Source organism: Cyrtonyx montezumae, unplaced genomic scaffold (genome assembly GCF_038088225.1).
Source record: "Cyrtonyx montezumae isolate F1298 unplaced genomic scaffold, pur_monq_1.0 scaffold_3, whole genome shotgun sequence".
Lineage (NCBI taxonomy): Eukaryota > Metazoa > Chordata > Aves > Galliformes > Odontophoridae > Cyrtonyx > Cyrtonyx montezumae.
Window position 1 is genome coordinate 87,742,937 of NW_027072034.1, and position 21,166 is coordinate 87,764,102.

Sequence of the window (21,166 nt, forward strand, 5' to 3'; positions counted from 1 at the left end):
TTTTCTCAGGCCGTGACCAACTGACAAAGCAAATTGTTCTTTCTTTGATGGATGGGCGCGGGGTCCAATCAGATAGAGAGCTGCGGGCTAGCTTTATCCCGCCTCCCTAAGGCATTCTATGGAACGAAGGCGCTAGCAGGAGCGTCGGGGTGAATAGGTTGTGCCAGGTGCCTGCGGCAGCTGTCCGCCCTCCTCCGCTAGGTCCCAGGCTCAGCGCCTGTTGCCTGCCGCGGGGACCTCCTGCGGGCGGCGCGTCCTCGGCCACGGCTCTGCTGCCTATGGGATGCGACACGGGGCGGGGCCGTACGGCTACGGCGCGGCGCGCGGTGGCTCCTCTCGTTCTTAAGGAGGCCCTGCGTGCGATCGTCTCGCCATCTCTCCGCGGGCGGTGTCCGGAAAAGCCTGGTGGTGGTGGGCAGGAGCTCGCCACGGGGAAATAGGCATTCCGGAAGGGTCATGGCTTCATCCAGGTCTGTCTAGCTCCGTTAGTTCTGCTTGTAAAGCGGTGGGAACGAGGCTTCTGGTGCAGGGTGCGAAGTTGCATAGTCCGTCGCACGAGTTACCACGAAGAGAGAATGGCACTGCTTTGTGGGGAGTGGTAACGGAGCTCGGTGCAGGAGAAGGAGGTTTCTCCTAGTTTTAACCACTAGCGGGTAAGAGATTGTTACACTAGACTTCTTCCTGCAGACATGGAGTTATTGCACACAGCAGATGGTAGCTGGGGCCAAAGCAGTTGCATTTGAAAGATGAAACCAGTAAATATATCTTTAGGTGCTTATCCAACCTTCAAATGGCTTGATCTCCCAGCAGGTACTGTTGGCACTGGTCAGAAATTCCAGGTTCAGTGCCATTTTAATAATCAAGATCCTGAACGTGTATTTAAAGTGCTTGATTCTAAACCACTGACTCTAGGCTCTTAATTGCTGGGTAAATGTAAATGGTGTGCATGTCATTTTTACAAAATGTAATGAAAAATGGTTCACAAAGTAGAGCACTAGCAATAAAAGTACATTTCTATTTATATTTACATACAAAAATATCAGTTCCTTTATTGAGTAGGAAAGTGTGGTTTCGGAAGAAGAAACAACCCTCAGAAGTGACTGAATGCTGTTATACTAGGTTGCATATTATGCATTATGCTACATTGCTGAAGTGTGTGCTTATTACTGGTTGCAAATGGAAGGAACAGAAATTTAGCCAGGATGTGAAAGATAATTCTTTGCAGTGTCTCAGGCACGGACTCAGATGTGAATGATCCAAATTGTTTGTTACAGGTTTTAACATCCCTTATATACTTTCACAAGTTCTCTCTTGTAACTTTCCCACCCGCCTTTACATATCAACAATATAACTTCCCAAAACAGTCCTTAACCGTGCATACAGGCGATTATCCAATCAGGGCTGTGAGTGTTCCCAAACCATGCACTCTTCCTCCAATTAGGGTCTGCCATTGTGCAGCTTACTTGAACTTGTTTTCCTTTTCTTCTGGAAGTGTCCCTGATTCTCAGACTTCCTTTCTCATGCTGTTTATCCTGTTCCACAGCTGCAGCTCTGAATATACTTTTTGTATTCCCACAATTCTTTACCAAATACCATGTTTCATTGTCCTAACTGCCAAAAACCAAAGCCACCTCCTGCACTTTCATAGGTATTGGAAGTCCCAACCATTCATGATCCATCTCTCAAAAGTTACAGTAGTATATAACAAACATTAACAATTCAGTATAAAGTGAGGATTAGATAACTAGTTTAGGGTTTGTTTGTTTGTTCGTTTTGTTTTAAATCTGTCCTCCCATATTCTTAACTCAGGGAAGCTTCAGGATGGCTCTTTTGGTTTTCCAAATACTAAATATGATAATGGGGTCATAATCCATTAGTTTCTAACTAGCCTTCAGCAAAGACTTTGACAGTGTCTCCCACAGCATTCTCCTGGAGAAGTTGGCAGTACGTGACTTGAACAAGTGCACTCTTTGCTGGTTAAAGAACTGGCTGGAGGTCTGTACCCAGAGGGTGGTGGTGAATGGAGTTAAATCCAGCTGTCGATTGGTGATGATTGGTGTTCCCCAGCAGTCAGTATTGGGGCCTGTCCTATTCAATATCTTTATTGGTTACCTGGATGAGGGTATTGAGTGCACTCTCAGTAAGTCTGCAGATTACACAAGGAAGTGTTGATCTGTCTGAGGGTAGGAAGGTCCTACAGAAGGACCTGGACAGGCAACATCACTGTACTAAAACCAATGGGATGAAGTTCAGCAAGACCAAGTGTCAGATCCTGCACTTTGGCTACAACAACAATGCAGGTTTGGGGCAGAGTGGCTGGAAGACTGTGGAAGAAATGGACTTGTGGCTGTTGGTCAATCCTCGGCTAAACATGAGCTAGCAGTGTGCCTAGGTAGCCAAGAAAGCCAATGGCATCCTGGCTGGTATCAGAAATAGCGTTGCCAGCAGGACCCAGGAAGCAATCATCTCTCTGTGCTCAGCTCTGGTGAAGCTGCACCTTGAGTACTGTGTTCAGTTTTGCACCCCTCACTATAAAGTGGGTATTTGGACTAAGTGAGATCCCACCTATCTTGGTGATTCGATGATTCTGTGTTTCTGCAGTGCATAGCCCTTTTTGTATTTGATAGCATTTTTGTATTTATGTTCTTTAAATTAGTGGAGTCAGTTAATTACATCAGATCATTTGTGCTTATAAAAAGCAGATCATATTTCATATGTGAATTTGGGGAAGACAATAAAAATTTACAGGAAAAATAAATGGGAAACACCATCGGGATGCCTGGAATGTGTTGAGTCCAGCTGCGTATTTCTAACACCTCTGTAGTTGGCTATATCAAACACTATGTAGATACCTCTTATCACTGACTCCCAGCAAAATGGTGTTTCTGTCTTGACTCTCAAGTAATGAGGAGCCTATGTGGACACAAATCTAGCTAGAGGAAGACTTGGGGGTTTGGTATGGAAATGTCAGGGAGTAATGAATACCACCTAGCTCTAAGAGGTACCCTAAGGCATGGATGCCCAACCTTTTGGCTTGTTTGGGCCACACTGAATGAAGAAGAATTGTCTTGGACTACATATATGTAGGTGGTTCAGGAAATAATGTCTGCTATTTATTGCCATGGAAACTGCAACAGATAAAATGAGCATAATAACTGCTTGACAGACCAAATTCTCAGGTATAAAACAATATTTTTCAACATACCACCATTAGCTATGCATTTGCACCTGTGATGAACAACAGCCTACATGCCATGAATGTCAAAACTTGCACCAGTGGAGGTGACCCACTGTTGCCACTGCTGAAATGCATCACCCACTACCTCACTGCACTCACATCCACTGTTTAGTCTCCATAAACTTTGAGCATCAATGAATGTCAATGTTTATTTCTGCATGGAGGAATTCAGTGGGACACTTTTGCTTCCTATGCACTTTCATGTCAGATGTCATTCTATCAGACTTCCCCTCTGCTGCCATCTGTCGCACAGCACCAAAATGTAATGGAATATTGGTAGGAAGGTTCAGCCACTTTTGCTATACTGCCAACATCCACCTCTGATACCATGGGCCAACACAATAAAACAGGAGGCATTACTTTTGGAGCACCTCTCATAAAATATATACTATAGTTAATGTATATAAGTAACAAAACATTTTAAAGTTTAATATTTTTATTAAAATGGTAAGAAAAATAGAGAGCAACAAAAACATAAAGCTAGTGAGATATTTGACCTTGTTTTTGTGAGAGTAAACCATCAGTCTGGTTCAATGGCAGTGTTGCAATTCTTTGTGAGCATATTTTTCTCTTATGAAGTTTTGTTAGAAAGAAATGATCTGATTTTTGAGTGAATATCTGATTGCAACTCCATATGTTGCATTTGAATAATGAGTTTACGTTGAATGAAAATGGAGTTGCAAATATACTAAAAGAACTGGTGGTTTTTTTTTTTTTTTTTTGCAATCTTGAAATCTATTCTCAAATTTCTCTATCAAAACAGAAATCACGGCTGCATTTTTTTGCTGTTCATGGGACTGTGTTTAGCCAAGGTATCAAAATACAGAACATTATTTGCCATAACTTGAGTTGGCACTGCATTGCACCCTCCTGTTGTGCTGGTTTCAGCACAGACACCATTAATAGCACACTGATGGTTTGGTTGTTGCTAAATGATGCCCAGCACACTTAAGGCTGGGCAGTGCTGTTAGGCAGGGTGGAGCTGCTGCCGTGATTGCGAGGAGCAGGTGATGGCTGCAGGATGGGCTGTGCCTGGCTGCAGGTTGGACATGCCTGTTATAAAGGCAGGCAGAAAGCAAAGGGTGTAGGAACTCAGCTGTTTCAGAGCTGGAGTGAGACTGGGAAAAAAAAAAAAAAAGCAACACAGAGTGGAACAGAGCTCTGCCATGGCCTGTGGAGGTGAGAAGGAAGACACAGGTGGTAGCCATTGTAATGAATGGGAACGCTATAATGTGATCTGTAATGTGAGGGTAATATGGGTTAAGGGACAAGAAATGCTCCTTGATGGAGAGTAGATAATAGCATTGGGAAATCAGCTACTGCCCAAGCTGCTGGCATAAAAGCAAAACAAAGTTTGGTTTGGGAGAAGAGCACAAGCTCCCTGAGAGAATGGAGGTTGTGTGTTAATTCCTATGTCTTTCTGAAATGATGGCATAGGAGTTTGGCACAGATCTTGGCCTGTTGATAGAATGCAAGGAGTCTCTAGCTGACACAAAAATAAATTTTTTCACTCTGCAAAAGTGGTAAGTCTCACAACGGTCTGTCTACCATCATAATTAGCTATGGAAAGGAAAGATTATAAAATACATGTAAGGTAGAGAACCTGAGGCTGCTACATGTTTGTACATTTCAGATGTAGCTGTAGTAGTGGTCTGCCTAAAGCACTGGCCTTTAAGTAAGGGAGATCCTACTGTTCTTTCTTCCATATGCATTTTTGAGTATTTGCTTTTTTATATAATTTACTTCACTGGAGACTCTCTGTAAGTTTTCTAAGATAATGGACAGTTGTCTTAGTCTGTCTCTCCAAAATGAGCTTTGCAACATACCAACACAAAACTCAGAACTTTAGCCATCTAGGTGAAAATGAGAGAACATTGTATGTAATAATGGGGTTTTGTGTATGTTTTTGGCTGATTCTAGCATGTTGGAGATCAGTGAAAAGACTTCTCAAAAGGTTATGTATATCTCTTTAAATTTGAAGAAGTTAATGTAATAGGTTATTGGCAAATATGTAATGTGAGGAAAGGTTATTAGAAATGAAGAATGGTATTTTCAGGGGGGTAGGAGCAAACTTGGTGCCTGAGTAGGAGCATGACACAGTTATTACATGACTGGGGGTAATAATTACATTTCTGCCAAAAAGGTGATGATGGGGAGTGGCCCACCCAAGATAGCAGGTCATGTGCCAGAAGGCAAGTGGATGGTGGCTGTTTGGAAGCAGTGTCAGGTGGGTGGGATGAGTCGGGTCCAAAGGCTGGAGCAGATGAACACCGTCTGGGTAAGCAACTGTTATGCAGGGGCCCCAACAGCTGTCTCAGTAGGGTGGGAGATGCAACAAGAAGCTTCCTATGTCAGTGTTCCAAAGGTCTAGGGTCCAACAGACGGCGGGTACCTCCGGGGCAAAGCAAGGCCCTGGGGTGGGTCGGCAGTGCTGAGCCCGGCTCTGGACTCGGCCGAGGCTTAGGTTGCCAGCAGGGGCGAGGAGGGGTGGTCCCCGTCCTGTGAGCAGCCAGGTTCCTCGGGCGAAACTATGCACTCAGTTCTCTCCAGATATCGAGTATGGACGCAAGCTCAGCGGCCGCAATAGCCCGGCTCGGTGCCCCGCTCGGCGCCTCCTTAACCCGGGGAGGCGGGGGTGGCAGCGGCCGAGGGAGCTGAGGGAGGCGGAGCGGAGGCCGGGGAGGAGTCGGGGCCTGCAGTGGAGCCGCAGCCCGGAGCAGCAGCTGCGGGAGCGGGTGGGCCTGGAGAGACTCAGACGCCTTTCGGTTCGGGCCCTCCGGAGCCCAGGGAGCCCTCTGGGGACGAAGCTGAGGCGCAGCAGAAGGCGGTGGAGGCAACTGCTCTGTTTCGCGACCCGCTGTGGCCTCCCGTGGTAGCCGGGCCCGGGCAAGAGGAGCTGGGGCCTGGGGGGAAGCCAGGGACGGCCTCCGGGCAGCCGGGGTGGGGGGACACCCCCGTAATCTGCTGGGGTGGGGGAGAGAGTGCCCGCCTGCTCCATTCGCAGCCGGGAGGGAAGCACCTGATTGGGCAGCCCTGCTCGCCGCCGCAGCGCCCGGCGGGCCCTTGTCGAGGGTGGACCCGCTGGCCCCTTCCTCGCTAACTAGCTTAGTGGAGCCAAGCACTGGCCCCCAACCTCACTAACTAGCTGAGAGTAGACAGAGGGCCCAGCACCAAATTCTGCTAGAGAGGCAAATCTACTCTCACGAAGTGGAAGAGAGTCTCCTGGAGATCCTTTGATACCTACTTAGGTGAGAAGCATCCTCATTTCCCCAGTTTCTAAGGGTTGTGAGAATAACCCTGAATACCTACTCCCCCTTACTACCTAACTGCTGGGTGAGGAAATTCTTTCCTCAAGTGAGAAAGCAGCCTTTAAGAAGCTCTTACCTAGACCAGATAGTAAACAAGGAGCTTTGACAGAAGAATCCTCATATATGTTCAAGAGAGGAATGCCCAAAACAGAAATAAAAAGGAGCTCCAGATAATTACCTGGCAATTTTTATAATTTACATCTGGTCAATAGACAGCAGAGAAAGTAAAACAAGGGGAAAAAAGTACAAACAGATTCAAATACTCTTCTTCCCTTTTCTAGTTGCTGTCTGCCATTGTTTTTACAGTTTTTACTGATATTATCCACAGAACTGACAAGAATTCTTTCAGAGAAAGAGGTCTACCCACCCTTAAGGACAAGGTGCACCTACAGGAAAAAGAAGAGAGACTTCCAGGTAGGGAGATTATTTAAGATCGACATCCCCAGCCTGGCAGTCAGTGAGGAAAAGAAAAGGGCTTCTCCCAAGGGAAATAAATAGTAGTTAGCTGACAGAAGTGAGAGGATCTCCATCCTGGGATAAAAGCACCAGTTTCAAGAGTGAAGATCCTGGTAGTTTCAGTACTCAGGATTCTGATTTCGTTCACAATCCTCTTGTTCTCAAAACATTTATTGAAGAAGCTCTTGGAATAGCTGTCAGCAAGACTTTCTGAGGATGGCTCTCAGAGAAAAAGTGTGAAGAGCAGCACCCCCAGAAACCAATACTGAAGATAATCCACCTCCCTCCGGAAAACTCTTCCAGACAGAGTGAGTGACTGCACTGTATTGCCTCCTGTTCCTATCGGTACTTCTCTTTTGCCTTTCATCCTTATTTTCAGCATCTCTTTTCTCACTGTATCTGCTTTTCTTTTAATCTTTTTTTGCTCTCCTTTTGTTTCTGAACCTTTCTCAAGCCTTTTTGTGTGCATCTCTCTTGTTTGGCAATCTTTTACACTATATGAAATTGATCTGATTCTTTCATTATTTAGTTTTCTTGGAGGCCTTAACCCTAATCAATTGTAAGAAACCTTTGTTCTCTCTCTTTTTTGTAATGTTGTATTCATCCTAGATATAGCCTTTGTCATCACTGGCATGAAATTATTTTCTGCCATTTAGGCATCTTTGAGAAGGGTAATGTTCAAAAAGAAAAAGCATTCTGGAGATACAAATGGTGATTTGTACTGCTAGTATTCAAGGATGCAACCATGGGATTTTGGAGTGTCAGTTTTTCTCCGTTTGTGTGCTACTGTGTGAATAATTGTGGGAACAAAATCATTATGGGCTGCATACTGTACTATGCTTGAAAGCTGAACATACAGATCTTGGAGCTCATATTTTGGGATGCGTGTCCTATTGTACCTAGAGAGACTGTAGGATGAATTCTGGTATGTGTGCCCTTGAGAGTGGGTTCTGTTGTGCCCAGGGTCTAGAATAATGCTAGTGGAACCTGCTCTGAAAGCCAAAATAAGCCAGTCTGTGGTCTTCCTCTGTATTTTGTGCTGTGTTCAGGAGCTGTGAATGGTAATGGTAATGCTGGTGCTGTGGTGAATCCAGTCTCAGATGAGTATTCTATCACTAAAGTGATTTCCTTTAAAAAATGAAGTTCAAGGGAGAATTCATCTTAAATGAAACCACAACAGATTGCTGTAGGAGAAGAATCAAGTCTAAGGTTATCTCACCTGAGATATTTATGTTTGTGTTCTGCAGTGAAGAAATCCAAGATCAAAGGGTACTTGACCAGGACAGGAACCCTTTAAGGATCTATTTGGGATCACAATGGTTAACGGGGAGTCCCGTTAACCGAAGAAAGAACTTGGTGTAATTTATTAGTAAGATCAAACTGAAAATGCCTCCAGGTTCATCCAAAGTGATTTCCAATGTATGCTAAGAATTTTGACAGTTATCCTTAGCTTGAGAAGATATCCCTTTCTAAGGGAAGACTGTATGTATGTTTTGAGAATATAGTTAGATGCTCTCCTACCTGTTGTCCTGTAGTTATGCAATCAACCTGTTTTGAGTACAGTGTTATCTAGCACAAGGAAAGAGATAACTGGAGCATTTTGGCCTTTGTACATTAAGGTGGGGGGGGGAGGAGGTAACAGACTTTTCATACCCTGGAGGTTACCTTGCCCTACACCATCACTGCAGTAATGACTTGATGTTTTTCAAGTACTTGTGGATCTGATGGGTGCCAGAGCACATTGCAAAATATGTATGTGCCAGCCTTACGAAAATTTGATCTCTCACAATGATTTTTTTCTTGTATATAATTTTTTTCCCTCTTGGTTATTATGTTAAGGATTAAGACTTTTTTAATTTACTGCCAGTGCTTTAAGTATTCATGACAGACATCCAAGGTTGAAAGTGAAAATTTCATAGTCTAAGACACAACTATACTAAAGTCAAGATATACTGATACATTCAAGGAAGGGAACAATAGAGAGCATAGGTTTTCAGTGACAATGTAGCTATATGCATAAAATGCTTATCAATGCCTAAATGTTGCTTCTGAGGTAGAATACTGCAGCTTTTCTATGTAATATATTTTATATGAAAGTATCTACAAAAGAAAAATTGTGAATATTGTTTACTGAAATAGAAGTGCAAGGTACTGTACGCATGTATTTGACTGAAAGTGCTGTCTTTAAGAGTTTACATTAAGAATATTAAACTCAAACACCTAAAAGTAGACTTTTAAAGCTAACATTTAGATACCTAAGTAAATTCCAAATTCTCCTAAGTGCCCCTGAATGTAGAGTTGACTAGAGCAGAAGCAATGAAGATGTCAGTATTTTAGTACAGAGACTCTTAGATGTGTGTATGGATTTGTACATTTAAGTTTGGTCATTCATGTTTCTAAAAGTTGACTTTTAAAGTTGAAGCAGTGTAGTGCTGTCCTGTGGGCACTCTACCTATATTTGAGAACTAAGTGTATGTCAGGTGCTAAGATAAAAATGAAATAAGAAAATCTGAGGAGTTAGGGGAAAAGGATTGCATTACTGAAGGATTAGAAGGTTGTATTAATATTTAACCATCTATTCTGTAAGTTCCTTGGATTTTTGTCTTGAAATCTATAGGCAAGTGTTTAGGGTAGAATAAAGAGTCAGACAACTTCAAATAAACGGAAAAAATAATTTAATGAGTTTTGATATGGCTTCCCAGTCCAAGATGTGATTTTGACAAAAACAGTACTTACTTTTTCAATAAAAATAGAGCTGAATGCTGCTTGTGTCTAGAGGTTACTGGTATGTTTGCATCCTCCCCTAAATGTCAGCTGACCTTTATATAGAGGGAGATTCAGTCTGCGTCACAGTTTGGATCTTTGGCCCTTTGGAAGGGAAATATGATTAATGGCAACTGTGATATGGACAGTTGTCCCTCAAGAGCAAGGCTGAGATGATTATCTCATTTCACACAGTTGTCAGACAGGAATTACATCTCTGTCATTAGCAACCAAAAGATGAAATGCTCTTCGACTCATTTTTCCATTTGCTTTTCCCAGTCTTGGAACTGTAACCAATGATGTTCAGATAGAATTCTTACGTTTTGTAGTACCCAATTTGCAGAAACTGTTGCTCTGTGATGGGTCAAAATTGAAACTTTAATTAAAAAAAAAATGTTTCTAGTATTTCTGATCTGGAAGACAACTTTAATCTCAACACTACTCTCATTTTTAATGGACAGCCTGAAATGTCTGAACTCTAGTTGTGTTCACTCTGAAACTTAAAGAAAAGTATCTAAACCACTATGTTGGTGGCTGTTGTTATTCTTACGTCTGCAGGAATGTCCAGTTGATGCGTCCTTGCGAGGATGATAAGTGCTTGGTAGTTGGTGTCAATATTGCTGCCTGTTCTGCTGTTGATATGTACCCCTTCTTTCTTAAGGGTATACGATGAGCATAAAAATCTCTTGTGTACTTATTCTCTGTCGTTACTTTTTCATGTTTCAGTGCAGCCTGTGTTACTGAGAAGATTAAGAATGCTGCCATGTGTTTTCACTGTAAATGAATTGGAAAATTATTGGTTTATATTTGAAAAGAAATGTGGAATTTTGGAACTTCCTCAATATTGCTGAAGGTCTTGCAACAGACCTTAGGACTCATTTACTGTGGTGGTCTGTAGTGTTTTACCAAGATTTTGTTTGTTTTATCCTTATGTCTTTTACCTATCTTGTCTTCTATCCCATCCTAAAATGAACTATAGAGTTAGTATCTTAAAGGTAGAAGGTGCATGGATTCTGCAAGCTGCTGACCATTGTGAGCACTTTCCCAAATCCTATCACTGGCTTCTCATCATCATGCCATAGTCAGGCTCTTTTTCACCTTTAAGGCCTAGCATGCTTCCACCCTTGCTACTTCTTTGCTCCTTTTCCTTTTACACCCCACTGTTGGTTTCAGTTCTTTCTGTACTACTCTTTGCATCTTATTTTCCTCACTGCTCCTTTGTCATTCTGTTCTGTAGTTCTATAAGCCTAAAATGTTTCTTGTCTCTTTATAAAGCAAGCATTTCTAAGATACTTCATTATTAGCAGTTTTTTCTTTACCCATTTCATAGGCCTTGTTTCCACGCCTGCATTTTGACCTGTTTGGCTTTCATTAGATAGTATATTTGTGGATACAAAACACTGTGGGTGATCGGTTGGTATTTGTTTGTTTCTTTATTTGTCAGCAGTTATGTTAAGAGACCTCTTTTTCCTACAAATAGATATAAAAGGAATTTTCTTCCTCTGAAGATACGCAGGTCGTCCATGCTGGAGAATGATGCTTTGTCTCTGTAATCAGACTTGTTCATTCTCTCACCTCACACTCTTTACTCTTCTCTTCCTCAGGAATAACAAGATTTTAGCTGTTTAGAATGGAGAAAACTCTTGCATTTACAGTCTCTGGTTGCTCCAAGCTTATTGGGATCTTGCTTTTGAATTGAAGTGAACAATTTATGCAAGGCTCAATATCTAATTTCTGATCCTTTTTCTAAGCTGTTCGGTTTACTTGATGTGAAGTCAAGATGTAAAGGGATGTGAGATTTCATTTGGCCTTTTTAATGTGTGGTAGAGACTGAGTAATTAGGGGAAGAGGAGGACTGAGAACTTTCAGACCTCAAGGAAGAAGTATTTGCTTTATTTTTTTAACTTAACAATTCAGACTTTTTTATGCTCTTAACTGTGTAAAGGCTGTGGCTGATTATAGTTGAAATATGTAGTAAGTGTTAAAAGTTTGAATTTGAGTAACTGAGAAAGATTCTGAACTTTTTGTGGTGGCAAAGGGGCAGTGTTTCTGAATTCTCAGTCCCTCCTCCTAGTAGAAAAAAACAGTTCTTCCTCTCTATCAGAAACTTGTGGAGAAAATGAACAAAACTGTTAAAAGCAATTTCAGAGCTACTTATTTTATCTCTACCTGAAAGCCAGCATGATTTGAAAGTAGAGAACTGGTCTGGGAGACCTGCATTCTTTGCATGGTTCTGCTGCTCCTTTGCTGGCTGACCTTGGGCTGTGCTTTTCTCTTTGCAGGACTTATTTATAGAAGAATTTGTTACTTATCCTTTTTAGGGGTTCTGAAGTGTGAGAAACACTCCCTAAATCATAAAATTAGGGTGTTATTATCAGGGGTGCTCTTCCTGTTTATTTCTTTAATTACAATGTGTAATTGATCTCAGACTCTGTACGCTGCTTTTCTTGGCATTAAGAAGCAGTGTAAGCATGATGCTTTGACTCATTTTTGTTTCATGAAAGGACCCAAAATGCCAAAACTAAAGAGCAACAGCTTCTGTACCATTCTGTAGTCCAGAACTGTTTTTAAAGTTGACTTCAGTATAGGTATTCTGACTCCCTTAAAAGTATCTCCTAAGATCTCTAATTACCTTTTCTTGGCCAGGTCTCAGGGTCTCTATTCCATCTTCATCCTTCTTGGCTTCCCTTCTGTTTTTGACACTTGATCATGCTCAATCTTAAAATCTTGTCCTCCCTTGACTTTTGTGTCCGTATTTTACTAATTCTCCAGTAACTGTTCTAGTCATTCATTCAGTTACTTCTGTGCTAGGCCATTTACCTTACTCCATTATTATTATTTTTTTCTCTAAGTTAGAGGTAGAAACCCACCTCTGGCATGCTCTTCTTGCTTTTCTGACAGTGATACTAAATTATGTATCTTAGTGTGCCACCTTATTGTCCTTTAGTTGTTGCTGTTTTTTTTTGTTTTTTTTTTTGGTAAAACAATTTGCTGTTAGTTATAAATTACTGATGCTAAGATGGGATTCTGGAAATCTCCCTTAAGATTTCCCTTTGTTTTGTGCTTTCTTCTTTTGTTAGCCTCCATAACTGGACCATAGGTGGACACTGTGTGTATTTTCTTTGAGCTGCACTCTTCTTGTTCTGCATGAACATGAGCATGAGGGTCTCATCCTCCAGTTTCACTTCCTTACTCCTGCTGCTTCTTTCTTACTCTTACTGGGTAACTCTTTGTTTTCTCCTTTGTTTACTGTCTCAGTTAATTGTACCCGTTCTTGCTGTCCTCTGACAACCATTACCTTCTTTGAGTCTTGTCGAAAAGACAATTGCTGAAGTAAACTTACCAGCCTTTTTTCTCAACACATTGCCATTTCTTCTCCCATTTCTTTTCAGCCCATTGGCAATCACTTACCACATAAGCTTTTTATGCCTATTCTGAGGATCTTTCCAGATGTTTCTCCCCTACCTGTTGCTGTCCTTTACTGTATTATCAGTGTGCTCTCCAGCAACACAGACATGATATTGTGCTTTTCCATTTCTTCTATGATCATCCCTTCACATTCTTCCTTAGTTGACTCATACTTTGATACATGTAGGAAAAATGCCAGCCAGTAGAGGCCAGACATACTGGAGACCGCTCATTAACAGCAGAAGTCAAGCAGGGGAGGCAGGTGACTGTCATGGCTGCGCAAGGACCTGCAGCTTAAACTGAGGGAAAAGAGTGAAATATAAAGGAAGTGGAAGCAGGGTTGTGTAGCCTGGGAGGAATACAGGGCTGTTGTCCACATGTGTAGAGACAGGATTAGGAAAGCCAAGGCACAGATGGAGCTGAACTTGGCAAGGGATGTGAAAGATAACAAGAAGAGATTCTACAGGTACATAGGAAGGAGACAGGCCAAGGAGAGTGTTCCCCCTCTGATGAAAGACAATGGAGTGCTGGCTTCCTCAGACATAGAAAAAAACTGAGGTACTCAGTGAGTGCTTTGCCTCAGTCTTCACAGGTGGTCACACTTCTCTTGTCTGCCAGGACCCTGAGGCTCTAGGTGAGGGTGTGTAGACTGGTTTCTGTCCCACTGTAACAGTGGAACAAATCCAAGTCCTCCGCATGAAATTGAATGTGTATAAGTCCATGGGTCCAGATGACATCCATCCTAGGGTTCTGAAGGAGATGGCTGATGTGGTTGCTGAGCTGCTCTCCATCATATTTGAAAAATCCTGGCTGCCCGGTAAAGTCCCCGGAGACTGGAAAAAGGGAAATATTGCTCCCATTTTTAAGAAGGGGGGGAAAGGAAGACCCAGGGAACTACAGGCCAGTGAGCCTCACCTCTGTACCTGGGAAGATCATGGAGCAGATCCTCCTAGAAGCTATGCTAAGGCACATACGAGACAAAGAGGGGATTTGAGACAGCCAGCATGGCTTCAGCAAGGGCAGATCTTGACTGACCAATCTGGTAGCCTTATCTGATGGAGTGACGACTTTGGTGGATGGGGGAAGGGCAGTGGTTGTCATCTACCTGGACTTCTGCAAAGCTTTTGACATGGTCCCTCACCACATCCTTCTCTCTGAATTGGAGAGGTGTGGATTTGAAGGACGAACTGTTTGATGGATTAGGAATTGGCTGGCTGGACGCAGCCAAAGGGTTGTGATTAATGGTTCTGTGTCAGGGTGGAGGCTGGTCATGAGCAGCGTCCCTCAGGGGTTGGTCTTGGGGCCAGTGCTCTTCAACATCTTCATCGATGACATAGACGATGGCATTGAATGCACCGTCAGCAAGTTTGCAGATGATACCAAGCTGAGTGGTGTGGTCAATACACTGGAAGGAAGGAAAGCCATTCAGAGGGACCTGCACAGGCTGGAGAAGTGAGCCCATGAAAACCTAATGAGGTTCATTAAGGCCAAGTGCAGGGTGTTGCACTTGGGTCGGGGCAACCCCAGGTATTTATACAGACTGAGGGAAGATCTCTTTGAGAGCAGCCCCGAGGAGAAGGACTTAGGGGTCCTGGTGGACGAAAGGCTGGACATGAGCTGGCAGTGCGTACTTGCAGCCCGGAAGGCCAACTGTGTTCTGGGCTGCATTAAAAAAAGGGTCGCCAGCAGGGAGTGGGAGGTGATTGTTCCCCTTTATTTAGCTCTTGTGAGGCCCCATCTGGAGTACTGTGTCCAAGTGGGGGCCTCAGTACAGAAAGGATGTGGAGCTCTTGGAGCAGGTCCAGGAGAGGGCCACTAAGATGATCAGAGGGATGGAGCACCTCTCCTATGAGGAAAGGTTGAGGGAGCTGGGCTTGTTCAGCTTGGAAAAGAGAAGGCTCTGGGGAGACCTCGCTGTGGTCTTCCAGTACTTGAAAGGGGCGTATAAACAGGAGGGGGAACACCTGTTTGTGAGGGTGGATAGTGACAGGACAAGGGGGAATGGTTTTAAACTGAGACAGGGGAGGTTTAGGTTAGAGATTAGTAGGAAGTTTTTCACACAGAGGGTGGTGAAGCACTGGAACAGGTTGCCCACGGAGGAGGTTGTGGATGCCCCATCCCTGGAGGCAATCAAGGCCAGGCTGGATGTGGTGCTGGGCAGACTGCTCTAGTGGTTGGCAGCCCTACACATGGTGGGGGAGTTGAAACTAGATGATCGTTATGGTCCCTTTCAACCCAGGCCATTCTGTTATTCTATGATTCTACGAACATACTTGAAAATTGTTTAAAAAGATCTAGTGATATCAGATGTAGCTGGCTTATAAGATATATCCTCCTCTTCCTTTATTCTTTTGTGAAGGAAAATGATTACAAATGTAAATAAAGATGGTCACAAGAAAAGACACAACATCTAGAAGACTAGGTAGGTCAGGATTGGAGCAAAATGCATGCACCAGTACAGGCTTGGGGATGACCTGCTGGAGAGGAGCTCTGTAGAGAGGGACCTGGGTGTCCTGGTGGACGACAGGTTGAACATGAGCCAGCAGTGTGCCCTCATGGCCAAAAAGGCTAGTGGCATTCTGGGATGCATTAAAAAGAGCATGGCCAGCAGGTCGAGGGAGGTGATCCTCCCCCTCTACTCTGCCCTGGTGAGGCCTCATCTGGAGTACTGTGTCCAGTTCTGGGCTCCCCAGTATAAAAAAGACAGGGATCTCTTGGAAAGAGCCCAGCGCAGGGCCACAAAGATGGTGAAGGGCCTGGAGGATCTCCCCTATGAAGAAAGGCTAAGTGAACTGGGTCTCTTTAGCCTTGAGAAAAGAAGGCTGAGAGGGGACCTGATCCAGGTTTATCAATATCTGTGGTGTGTGGGACAAAGTGTTGAGGCCAGACTCTTTTCAGCAGTGTGTGGAGACAGGACAAGGGGAAACGGACAGAAACTGCAGCACAGGAGAATGTGCACAAGAACTTCTTTACAGTGAGAGTGATGGAGCACTGGCACAGGCTGCACAGGGAGGTGGTGGAGTCTCCTTCTCTGGAGATATTCAAGACCCGCCTGGACGCCTACCTGTGTGACCTGGTGTAGGGAACCTGCTTTGGCAGGGGGGCTGGACTCGATCTCTTGAAGTCCCTTCCTACCTCTATGATTCTATGAAAATAATATTGATTCAGAGTTGCAAGGTGTCAACTGTAGTAAGCACGCATGTGGGAGTAAGGGCTTCTTTCAGTATCAGTAAGTGACAGAACGAGAGATATAGTTTGAGGATTCCATGCGGAATGGATCACTTTATGAGCAGGATGCAGAATACCAAGTAGAAATAGCATTTTAAGCCAGAAGAAACTGTTAATGTGTATACATTCTTTACTAGTGTGGTACAGAATTCTTTTGATTTTCATTCTAAGTATGAATATTTAAAAGTTGTGAGCCTGGCTGGGAGATGACAGGTGTCCTGTCTCCTGGTTGCATTAGTTTAAATTAATAGCTAACAGGAAATGTTAAAATAGAGCTTGAGTCTTTATTTATGACATTTATATGGTATTATGTGATTCATCTGATCATTTTCCAACTTACATTGCTTCCAAACTCTAGCAAGGTGTTCTGCAGTACTTGGAATAATTTTTGGGACCACCTGCCATATGCGCCTTCTGGCCAGGTGGTATTTGACTAATCTACACTTGATACCAGTTGCCTTATACTGTGTGAATTCAATACATTGTTGTTGCTTCATATCCATTTCCACAAGTGGAATGGAATGGTTTGTGGCTGGTGTCAGCAACTGTTGCAAAACAAATATGGAGGTTTGCTTGAGTTGTTCAGCTTTTACGAAAGGGTTCTAACTACTTGCAGTCAGACCTTTCTTTGCACCTGACTGGCATTCGTTTAACAGAGGGAGCCTTCTTATATAGAAGTTGGTGTTATTAAGCTGTAGGGCTAACAGTCATCCTTTATTGATGTGCTTTTTTAATGGGAATATGAATAAAATTTTCATTTACAAATGCATGTTGCGTTTTTCTGAGATGGGATTTTATGGCTATATTTGTGATGATATGAAGATCTTCTGAACAGGTTATTTTGTATGCTGATCTACTTCTTATATAGTCCTTAATTTCTGAAACAATCTGGGTAACATATTGCGTACTGAAGGTTTACTGCTGAATATAATTCTTACAGGCAGCTAAAACTGAATTCTTTGAGTTCAAAAACGGTGCTTCCACGAGGCTGGGGGAAGTACTTTCCCTTAAATACAGTTTATCTACAATCTGTGTTTTTTCAAGGGGAAATTTCATTCCAGATATGTGCTCTTAAATTTGAGATATTCCAGAAACATTAACAATACCTTCCTCAGTGTAGGACTAATTATTCTCTTAATATTCTTAAATGTTCTTAAATGCCAAATATTTATCTTACTTAAAATATTGCATAGTGGTTCTGATGGTGGAGATTCTGCTGTGTATATTCTTTATGGTTTGATGTACTTGGTTTGCTTTTTGCTTCAAATCTGTTATTTTGGGGGTGTTATAATGGGACGTTTGGTTTAAAATTAGAATGAATCATTTGTGGTGGTCTTATTACAAATGAAGTAGCTTTCAGCTCAGAAGTATTTTAGGCATGCTAGTATTCTTAATATCATTTGCTATTTCTTTTGACAGGCATTACATATACTCTACTCTCTCTTGCACAGCAGCATAAAAAAGGACACAAATCTTAACTTTGAGCATATTTTCAGACTGAGGTTTCTCTGCATTTTCACTGAATGTTTATATAACAAATGACAAAAATATTTTTACTAGTTCACCTTGGTGCCCTGGCAGATTTTAATACTAACTATACTTGATCCTACCCTTACATGCATGTAAAGACTGTTTTCCTTGACATCAGAATACTTTGAATGTTGACCATATTGCCATCTGTTAGTAAGCTTGAATATGTGAATCAAATTTTGTAAACCAGATTTATGCAGAACTAGTAACAGTTGCTTTTAGAATTGGACCCTGATGTACTTAAAAATTGTGGGGTTTGGTGACTTTACAGTCCCCACAAATCTTGCTTCCATTCCACCAAGGCTACATACACAGTCAGAGCTGTTCACTTACTATATTCAAAATTATTACTTACTCATACACCTTTCTTAAAATGAAGGGAAATGTGCTGTTATGGTATTTATGTCACCAGAATCTGTTATGTAAAGGAACTTGTTTATTTTTGTTCTTTCCTGCTGGACTCAGCATGAACCTCATTTTGTTGAGATTCCTTTGTTAAAGGAAAACCATATCTGTAATACAATGTGATTATAACAAAACATTCACTACAGTGATATGTAGTGATCAATACAGAAACAAAAAGATTTTATCTCCCTCTACTCTGATGTTTTAGTACCATCTTAATGTATTGTTATATCTTTTAGCAAATTTCCTCTTCAGAATGTCTTAATTACTGTATTATGTGTTCTTTTACATGAAATAGCATTAAGCATTCAAAGCCATTTGGTCTTGTACATTAAATAGTTTTGTATAAGAGTGCAGAGTCAGATGATGATGACACAAATATGTAAATTACGACATTTCATATTCATATAGGGTATACTATGCTGTGTTTTTAGATGGCAACAACTTCCTTTGGTTGAAGTTTATAAGTGTATTTTTTTCCTTTGGTTCATGACCACTGTGAACTGTATATGCTGTATTACTACCTCTCTAATCCGTTAATTTATTGGGAATAAATTAATAGTTTTAGTTTAATTCTTATATTAGTGTTTTTTGTTTTTTTTTTTCCTCTGCTAGTTGTACTGCTCCCAAAGAAGGGAAACGTGGTTTTGGGTATGATGCCCCAGGATATGCGTTTCCTCCTTTGATATGACACTACAGACAAAAATGTACCTTCAAACTGCAATATTTCTCTCTTTTTTTTTTTTTTTTAATGTGATGATATAATAAATGCTATTAGTCCTTTCAGGTTAAGTTTTATTTTACGAACAATGCAAAGTAGCCTCTCTCTCTCTCTCTCTCTCTCTCTCTTGGATTTTGTTCCAGAAACATAAAAATTTCCTTAAGACTTCACAAATAATTACCAAAATGATGGACAGTGATTTCAGACTAACCAGATGAGCTTTATCTCTTTATTTCATGTAAGGGGGAAAAAAAATTCTTATTGAGGAGACTTACTTAGAAAAGAAAAAAAAAATCATTAGTGTTTTGTTTCTGCCTGCTTAGACTGTATCTCCTTATTTTTGAGGGAAAGCACGTCTTTAGATGGCAAGTTTCTCTTCATGCAGGAATTTGCGCATTTATTCTTCTCTCCTCTCCTTTTTGTATTGGTATTAGTGTACAGGTTTCTTGCATGTGTAGTTTACACAAGTACTTCACAATTATCTTTTTCTTTCCATAAAAGCAAAAGATGTCTATTTTTTCCGTGGTGTATGGGAACTGTTGAATCATGTCCTGAACCACTGATTGATCACCTGAGGTGAGCATTGAGTCAGCCACAGGAGCATAGGTGAAGACAATTCACCTGTGTGACCATAAGGGGTGGAGTTTGGCTCCACCTTTCCCCGACCCCATTTAAGGGCTGATCACTCCTGGGGAAGGATCTCTTGTTGGAGATCCCTGTGTGGAGTTCTAGGTGAGCCTCAACTGTCAGTGACAGGTGAGCCTTTCCTTACTTGCTGGTTTTCTTTATATCGTTTGGATAAGCCATACAAAAGTATACTGTCCACCTTCATTATTTTGTGTGGGTACTATTTTTTCAGGGTATTCACCCTACACATGAGTTCTTGTGTGTTACCTTCTTTCTTACTTTCTGAGGCTGCTTACTCTGGTAGACATCTGCTCGCTGTTCTGTTTCAGAAAAGTTGTACTCAGATGCTTCTTTATTGCCTGTTTGATTATTTGTTAAATACACCAGAGGCTAGGTTCTGGCTCTGGCAGAGGCTCTGGCTCTACTAGATGGATATTGTCATTTAGCTCATTAGATCTATGCTTTGGACACCTAAATAGAAGTGACCTTATTTTTACAAGTGTTCTGCAGCAATATGCCTCACTGCTTGGTAGCCTGTTCTGCATATCTTCCTTCCCAAAGTTCAGTAATTGGAGTTTCCTTTGAATGTTTTGCTAGTGGTGTTTCACTGGGTTAGAATAGCAGGAGTAAGATAAAGCAGCAGTGAAATTAAGTATAGGGGAATAAATTTACAGGTCTGCTATAGAATATGAATTGTGTCTGTAGGCTGTGTACGGTGTAGTTTCACTTGTTTTACTCTTCTACTTCGGTTGTAATTGATTCTGAATGGACGGTCTTTGTGTCCTGTCTTAGAGAATATTTTAGGTTGTGAATGTTTATTGACTGCATTTAGTATGAACCTTCGAGTGCTGTTCCTCGCTTTTCAGATCTTTTTCAGTCTTGATATTTAAGTAATAGTGATACTATGTAAGAACTGACTGTTCAAGAATAAGCATTCACAAAACAGCAAGGTAGACAACAGATTTTTTCAGTCCAGCAGCAGGTATACAATCTGATAGACAGAAAGGTGGCTTGCATTCACAGTGAGGTTTAATTTACTACTAGAAAATATTTGAACTAAGACAGTGGATTTACTGAAAAACTGTAGTAAAGCATTACTAATCCCAAGGGAATTAGTAGTTATTAACAGATAGTCAGTACTAGGAATTTCTTTATTAATACACTTTCCTTAAAAATCAGACAAATTCTTGTATATTTAACTGTTGATTTGAATTGGTGCTTGGGTGACATTTTTGCATTTCAGATCTGTCTTAAATTGGGGCTGTACTGGAATTAGTACTTGAGAAATTAAGACTCCGTAGTCAATTTCCAGCTGTGGTGGTGGTTATAACTGCCAACCTTATTGCAGGTTAAAATTAGCCAATACGTAAACAGATACCATTTACTTCTGTACATGTAAAGTGGGAGATTATAAATTCTGGTCTTTAACTTCCTTTTGTATTACTTGAAGTTAATTCTGGCTTGCTATTGGTGTAGGTTTGT

At 41.7% G+C, this 21,166-nt stretch overlaps 1 protein-coding gene across 3 annotated transcripts in view; it reads left to right on the forward strand.

The window, feature by feature from the left end:
• The first annotated feature begins 5,939 nt into the window (after positions 1-5,939).
• The window catches only part of FOXJ2 (forkhead box J2), a 30,353-nt gene continuing 15,126 nt past the window's right edge, over positions 5,940-21,166 (forward strand). The window contains exons 1-3 of one of the 3 annotated variants that reach the window (XM_065742322.1): positions 5,940-6,486; positions 6,875-6,960; positions 7,182-7,310. The gene's annotated coding sequence lies outside the window, so the exon portion shown is untranslated. Of the gene's footprint in view, positions 6,487-6,777; positions 6,961-7,181; positions 7,311-21,166 lie in introns of those variants that run through there. The other 2 variants (XM_065742323.1, XM_065742324.1) reach the window with 2 other exon arrangements.